Below are 8812 nucleotides of genomic sequence, written 5' to 3' on the forward strand. Positions count from 1 at the left end.
TGCAGTGTTTTTCTCCCTGGTATTTTGGGCAATTATCTGTAAGAAGAGGAACGATCTGAGAATGTTGCAGAAATGCTTGGAGGATCCTGAATATGGAGAGTTACTGGATATTGCCAAATATGGATTGTCTAAGACACTTCATCGGAAACACATTGTGATTGTTGGTGCTGGGATGGCCGGACTTTCTGCGGCCAAAACTTTAATAGACGCCGGTCACAGAGTAAGTAGGTGAATCTGTGTTATATTGTAGAGCTTGTGTCCTTCATAAATGAAGTCTAATCGTATGTAATTTAAACGTTATTGGGATTCTTGGTGGCTTGCAGTATTTCATACTTGCCCATTCTCCCGGAATTTCCGGGAGACTCCCAAATTCTGGGTAGGTCTCCCAGACTCCAAGGAGAGCAGGCCATTCTCCATCCAGCCCACTTCCTATTGAATCTAGTCACTTTTGCCCTATCCACTGCAACATAATGGTGCGATCCACTGCCATGTATGACCCCATCTACTACAACGTAGTGGCGTGATTCACTCAAAAATAGTTCCCAGTGAATTGATAGTCTGCATTCTTTGTGAATATGTCTGTTTCACTGACCAGCTGACAGTAGTGAAGGGGGTGTGTAGGGGGAAAGACCAATCAGAATGTGCAGCTACGGACACTGGCGCTTCTGGCTGTGATTGTAACTTCTGATTGGTTACCACTTTAGGTGGCAATAGAGCTTTAAGTTGTGTTTTATGTTCATGTGTGTCCCACAGTCAGCCCAGGTGTTTATGCATATAGTTGAAATAAAAGTAAAATTGTCTTATTTTAAATATGTCTTTCCAGTTATTCAGTATTATAGACAGGAATTCATTAATTTCAAGAGACTGCCAAACAACTGAATGGCAAGCACAGGATTTCAGAGGAGGGATTACAAATATAAAGTTCATGTGAACTACAACATGGTAAACATAGGATATAAAGGTGTCATTTGGGGAATATTCTTAAATGAATCAGATCTTGGAAATATTAAATCTCTATTTTTTTTAATCCCAGGTGACTGTGCTGGAAGCCAATAACCGCGTAGCAGGTCGTATAGAGACCCACAGGGCTGGTACGCAGATCTGGGAGCCATGCGAATCCCACAGTCTCACAGGTACTGTTATTTATACATTTCAATTAGGGATTTCAATCGCTACATGGACAAACACATGATAAATCACTTTTTTGTCAAAAGCCACTTCATGTTTTCTACATATGAATAACCTCATGCATGTCCAAAACAAAAACACGCAAAATCCTTCCCTAATATAGTCTATAAACTACATTGTGCAATAAATCAATTTGGAAGAACGAGCTCTCAATTGAAAATATCAATTTTAAACAGATCATTCCTGCTGAAGTCACTTACAAATATGACATGAACATAATGTTAGAGCATGGAAAAAATACACATATACAAAAGGGTATATGTAAAAAACATTAATGTGGACTCACAGTTACCATGTAAGGAAAGTGTATAACCGCATAATCATATAGCAATTGCCCTCCATTAATAATCATCATCATCATCATCATAATTTATTTATATAGCGCCAACATATTCCGTAGCGCTTTATAATTGGGGACAAACATAGTAAACTAATAAACAAACTGGGTAAAACAGCCAAAGAGGTGAGAAGGCCCTGCTCGCAAGCTTACAATCTATGGGACAATGGGAGTGTGACACATGAGGTTAAGTCTACATTTGCAGTCAGCCCAGCCAGACTGCAAAGGTAAAAGTGACTCATAAGCTAAATGATCCTGTCACACAACAATGTTGGTCAAGGGGTAGTTGTATAACGGGTGGTAATAGGGTAATGTAGTGAGGTTAAGAGGGTGGTTGAGGAATATTATAAGCTTGTCTGAAGAGGTGGGTTTTCAGAGAATGCTTGAAAGCTTGTAGACCAGAGGAGAGTCTTAATGTGCGAGGGAGAGAATTCCATAGAGTGGGTGCAGCCCGAAAAAAGTCCTGTAACCGTGAATGGGAGGATGTAATGAGCCTGTTTTGTTCCATTGATAATAATGGGGGGGCTGCTCTCCACTGTCCGTCTTGTTTATTACAAAAATTCTTGTTTCATATATTCAGATGTTCTAAGTTCTCTTCCTCTCTCATGATTGGATATTAATAGAGTTTGTGTACATTTTTACAGGATGGTGCATGCATACATTCAGCAGTTTGGTTTAAAGCTGAATCCTTTTATCGTATCGAATAAAGAAAATTTGTATTTGTACAACAACATAAGACACGTACACAGGGACTTTAAGAAGACACCAAACCCGTTTGGATTCGATCTGACACCTGAGGAAGAAGGGAAATCTGTTGGTGAACTCTATTTTCAGGCAGTGGAAAAGGTACACACACATTTCCTTTCATAATGAACGCAGACCTTGCATAAGATGAACAATAAAAATATTACAGTCGGGATTCTCCTAGGGATAGCCGCTTGTCCTGGAAGTCCCGTGTCACTAATGCCCATCTGCAGGTATCAGGGAGGTTCTTTCGGAGGGACTGACTTTGAAAGACAGAGAGAATTTTCCCCCCCAGTTATGGGTTTAAAAATATAGAGGCATTGCATCAGTGAACGAGCTATGCCCCACACCAAGGGGTATATTTACTAAACTGCGGTGATGTTCGTCGGAACCGAATTTTAGTAAATATACCCCCAAGCCTATGACAGCTTAATGGGAGAGGAGGGGAAGGTTCTGTTACCTGGTAATATATATTAGCTGAGTGGTAATATTTAAAGTACCAACAATAAAATCCCCCCCCTCCAAAAAAGGTGAAATAAAACCAAAAAACTATAAATATATACACCTGATCAAATTCCCAATCCCAGTTAAAAATAGTAAAATTGGACAAGGCAAAAGACCCTTTCCAGTAAAATATTCAGTACTCACCAATCCTTGTTCTTAGCACTCACCCCATCCCCAATTATAACCTGGAGCAGGGCCTCTTAAATAGAGATTTGGGGGTATATTTACTAAACTGCAGGTTTGAGAAAGTGAGGATGTTGCCTATAGCAACCAATCAGATTCTAGCTGTCATTTATTTGGTGAATTCTACCCGCTCCGAGGACAGTGGCAGGTGGGGAGTTTGACTGGGGCGGTACACCTGTCAAACCGTAACGCAGGTGTCCTAAGGCGAGCTCAGGGAGGACAGAAACCTCTCGTGGAGCAGAAGGGCATGTCAAACTAGCAGCAAACAAATGCAGCAGCCTCAAACAAAGGGAATGAAGCAGCCTCAAGAAGAAATACAACAAATGCAGGATAAATCAAAGATAAGTATACAACAAAAACTGCAAAGAGCACAGGAGGGTAATCAAAGTGCAGCAAGCCTCCCGTGGAGCCCTTCTGCTCCACGGGAGGTTTCTGTCCTTCATGAGCTCGCCTTAGGACCCTGCGTTACGGTTTGACAGGTGTACCGCCCCAGTCAAACTCCCTACCTGCCACTGTCCTCGGAGCAATATCAATGCAAAGAGTCACATAAAAAGTGTCCTATAAAATTATAGCTACATGGCAGCAGGGTGGGGCGGTACACCTGTCAAACCGTAACGCAGGTAAAACCTCCTCTGCTCCACGGGAGGTTTCTGTCCTCCCTGAGCTCGCCATATATATATATATATATACACACGTATCTGGTCATGCACACACAAACATCGTCTTACGTTTTACTTTGCTTTTATTGTCAGGATGGCAAAGTAATTCATAACATAAAGTCGCACATGCTTTCTTGTGACCCTAATGGTAAAGTAACAGAGACCAGCTCCCTAGACAACGCCCACTGTCTAGCATCGGTCACCCTGTACAAAAGAAAGACAGGTTTAAATAGTTTACACACCTCCCACAGCCCCAACTTGATGGACAGATGGCACTCCCCCCTTGCCTTTAAAAGGGTGTTCTCTGCAGGTGTTCTGTTTGATTGCAGACACACCCTGTCAGCTTGCTGCTAGCTGTGGAGAAAAGATTTTAAACCACTTTAACATATGTATGTTAAATCAGACTCTTTACTATTATTTTGTCACACATATGTCCTCCACCTGTGTCTCTTTAACCTAGGTGCTCTGCTGCACAAATGTGCAACTCTGTTTGCAGCTTTGCTCTTCAGATTACCAGTTAAATACTGAACTCCTGTCTTAGAAGCCCATGACAAACCACCCTTTGTGACATACTGGTGAAATGATGGTTATTTGCTGTTCTTATCTCTTTTAAAATAGTCATTTCTGGCTGAGGAAGGAAGTTTGAGTTCCGGAGCTATTGATATGCTTGGACACCATATAAATGCGAACGGTCGATTCTATATCTCATCCATGGAGTTGACTATATATATATGGTTATGCTTAACAACACCAGGTACGGTAAAGAAGAGATCGACTGACAATAAATAAAATCAGGAAATTACCTCGTGGGTAATCCAGGCTTGGACAAGGACAATGCAGTTTGTCTTTTTCTGAAAACTGCAATAGTGACTGGACAATATTGGTGGAACTTAATTACATTTTGGAACAACTTTGAGAGATTTGCTATTAGTGTATGTTTAGAGCACGGTTAGGAGACCTGCTGAATGTAGAGCACAATCATTGAAGTCATCATGAGGATTACCTTATATAAACAGCATGTTCACATTTCCATTGTGTCTTACTAGGTGGGATGAGATCACTGGTGGATTCGATCAGTTGCCGCTGGCCTTTGCCCGCCGTCTTGGGGGTGCAATCGGACTGAATTCCGTTGCCGTAAAAATCATGAGGAGGCGGAAATCTGTGATTGTCCAGTACCGCAGAGATAAATCCTCACATCTGACCGGCCTAGCAGCAGACTGTCATCATCACCTCCACTGCAAAAGCCACCAGACGTATGGAGTTCAGTCCTCCAATGAGTAATGACAAGTACAACGCATTGAGTTTCATTCATTATATAAGTGCAACGAAGATTTACTTGAGCTGTAATGAGAGATTCTGGGAGAAGGAGGGGATAGTGGAAGAAGTTCTACTGATCGTCCATCTCGTTACATCTATTACCCAAGTCATAACTTCACCAATTGTAGAGGTGTCCTCCTAGCTTCTTACACTGTGGCAGATGACTCAATGTTCTTTACATCACTCAGTAACGAGGACTGTGTTGATGTGGTTCTAGAAGACTTGGCTGCCATCCACAGGAGATCAAAGGAGGAGCTCAGGAAACTGTGTCCAAAATCCGTGGTGAAGAAGTGGAGCCTGGATCCATATTCTATGGGAGCATTTGCCATCTTTACCCCTTACCAGTTTGGTAACATGTATCAACCATTGTCCCAAACCGAAGGCAGAATATATTTTGCTGGGGAACACACATCTTATCCCCACGGTTGGATAGACACTGCTATCAAATGTGGTCTGAAAGCTGCAAGAGACATCCACAAGGATGCCAATATGTTTCTCCATAAATAATTATTTCCAGGTTCTGGACTATATCTCCATATATCATTTGTGAATATAAACAGTATATAAACATTGTATAGTTAACAAATGAAAATAATTAAAATTTAGAAATGTTTGTATTCTAGAATGTAACTAATGGAATTTTTTAAATATGTAAATTTTTGTTTATACATGTTAAAGACTTTGCAGGGGCAAACATGGGGGGTATAGGGGAATTACAAATGTAAACCTTTATAAACATGTTTCAATTGTAAAATACACACATGCATGCTATATATGAATTGTGACCTAGTATAGTCTAGCATCACCATGCTCTAACATAGGCTTTGGATGTCAATGACAAAGAAAAGAGCCCTATATCAAAATAGTATCACCTTATGAATAGTACTTTAGTTTTGTTTTTGCTTTTTTAAAAATAAACTTGACATGTTTGTGTTATATTTCCTGGCTTTGGGTGATTTCAGGCTTCAATGATTATGTGCTAAACATACCAGTACTTCGAAATCTACCTCATAAGTTACATTCTCTGAGAATACTGCAAATATATTGCATGCAGAAAACTCTGCAATATATTTAGTTAAGAAAATGCATAGCTTTGAATATATACGTTAGTATGACATGAACCCAGTAACAAAATCATCAATCTAAAGAGGTGACCTTACAGGAAAGAATGTTGGTGCACAAAAGAAAAAAAAATCAATTAATGTCACCTGCTCATAATATAGTCATTAATGATAGAACATTAAAATATAAAAAAGAATTGTACTTATTTTTTCTCATAAAATTCCTTTATTAGGATGTTCTTAATATCTATTGTACATAAAATTATTTTTTACAGTTGCCCTGGATTGCAAACACATGTTGTAGCATGCATACACAGCTGTAAGGTTTCTAGTGCTCCAATTTATTTTTTATTTGTATGCATACACAGCCGTCATCACTTACACAAGCACTTACAGCACTTACACCAGACCTGTAGCTGTTACAACTGAAAATGACCTACCTTCGAGATACCCAAAGCTTGAATCTGACGCTGCTACGTGCATATGAGCTTGGCACGCTCTTACTGCACATTGGCTACATGCAAATGCAATGTATCACAATCTAATTTCCTTAATGAATGAGACCTCTTATCTGTGGTGCAGCTGCTACTGTTCTCCCTGTTGCCTCCTGCACCCCTGCCCCTCCCCCCTTTCATATTTTCATTGCCCCATTTTGGGGGCTCAACCACCCGCCTTGCCAGCCTTATTGACCCATCCCTGGTGTTTTCAGGGCCTCCTTGGGCCGAGCCCCCCTTTTCAGACCTCATTTGTTATCTCATTCTTTGCATTCAGCAGGGGGAGGGGGGTGCTACCTCTATTAAACCAACATACAACTAGCAACTAGTTTCCCAGAAAAGCAAGTGGTTCTTTTCAAGGCACATTGTGATATAAATTAAAACAAGCGTTTATGGATCTGCATTAAAAATGAACCTTTATGCATTGTGAGCACTAAACAAACAGAGAAATACAATTACAGTCAATAAGTGTAGAAGTAAGAAAATGTATAGTTTTAAACTGCAAATGTCATCTGTGACTGATTCGTTAACTGCTTAGTCTGATATTACAATTTCCCATTTTGTTAGTTGTCCCAAAAATCATTTACATTTTTTATTTATTGATTATTCTCTGAGCTATGTCTGTTTTGATCTAATACTCCTTTTATAATTACTCTACAAATCTCTTTTATCTATAAGCACTTTGTTTGAGATCCCATATGAATTGTATATAAGAACTTTGATCATTTAAACAAATGAGCAATCAGCCCTTCTCATCGCCCCTTTAATTGGAAGCCAGAACCTTTACCCAGCATGGAGGCTACATTGTAACATTGTTTTTTCCTATGAGCCGCAGGTAATCATATTGCATCTTGATAAGGTGAGTGACCTCTACAAACATTTTGCTTCAGGTCTATTGTATATCGGAGTGTTCTACCTGGACTCAGGTTAATAATTATCCATTTATACAGTAGACTAACCAGTTTTTTTATTTGGAAGAGAACATATTGTGTAAAATATAATAAGATACTTTTAAGGGCAAGTTTATCTGCAATAACACATTTTATTTTATTAAGGTGTACACTGATTGGCCCTTTATCTATTAATATTCTTGGCGAATATTTCATCTACTAATAGGCTACTATTTCTGACCAACTCACACCAAAGTCTTCTCCTTATGCCCAGTCCTACACTAAATATAAACATGGATTTATTCTGAAATTTAACATGATCATTTTTTTGCAGATCAAAGGGTAGATTTACTAAACTGCGGGTTTGAAAAACTGGAGATGTTGCCTATAGCAACCAATCAGATTCTAGCTGTCATTTTGTAGAATGCACTAAATAAATGAAAGCTAGGATCTGATTGATTGGTATAGGCAACATCTCCACTTTTCCCAAACCCGCAGTTTAGTAAATCTAGCCCCAAATGTTTTCTTGTCTTTTTAAATATAGTTTATTAATAAGTACAGCTTTAAATATATATATATATATATATATATATTTGTTTACTTGCGTCACAGCTAGTGCTGATCATTGTGGAATAAGTGCGGTAAGTCTATACTTTCTCTAAGTTTCCTATTAGTTTTGTGTCTCATTCAACATCTAAACACATTTTCACCTAAACGCAGAGCTTTAAATCCTAACACACAGCAATAAAATAAAATAGATATGATAAAAATAAGAATAATGATGTAATAATACACAATGATTGCAGGAAAGGTCTACAAACACTAATTACCAAAGTTGTCCATGTCTTGCTGCAATTCCTGTAGAACAATTATACTACACTGTATTCCCATTGTTCATATTTCTTATATAGGATAGGAGGAGTAGCCTGTAGCAACAACAATCAGACCGTGTCATCTTATTCATATAGATGCATAGTGCTATCAGAGTGTATAGCTTACCCTATAGTATAATGAAAGAAATGCACTATAGATATAACTTAATGATGCTTCATAAAGAGCCCCAATATCGGATCCATACATTTCTATTTCCAGCCTTTGGAGATTGTGTGTGTGTGTGTGTGTGTGTGTGCCTAAGAGAACTCAATTTGGAAATGATCCTGGTACTATTTACATAATGTATTCACATAAAAAGTTTTTTGATTAGGTCTTCATTTTTATGATAGATCTTTTTAAAGACAGCCTGCCCATCTCCATTAATCTACTATTCTTACATAGGCAAATCGAGGGAGGGTTTCCTAGTGCCTGGAAACCCCCTCCAAGCCTGGGGCACTGTATAATTGAGGTGGCTGGACCCTGCCCCCGCTTCACAAGGCTCTGCTTGAAAAGGGAGAGCTGTGGTACATCTGGGTGAGGGACATTTGCTTGGGATCACTTT

General features: G+C 39.2%; 1 pseudogene; it reads left to right on the forward strand.

Moving 5' to 3' along the window:
* Window positions 1–5502, forward strand: LOC142106819 (L-amino-acid oxidase-like; annotated as a pseudogene).
* Window positions 5503–8812: the final 3310 nt, after the last annotated feature.

The sequence above is a fragment of the Mixophyes fleayi genome, chromosome 11 (assembly GCF_038048845.1).
Source record: "Mixophyes fleayi isolate aMixFle1 chromosome 11, aMixFle1.hap1, whole genome shotgun sequence".
Classification (NCBI taxonomy): Eukaryota; Metazoa; Chordata; class Amphibia; order Anura; family Limnodynastidae; genus Mixophyes; species Mixophyes fleayi.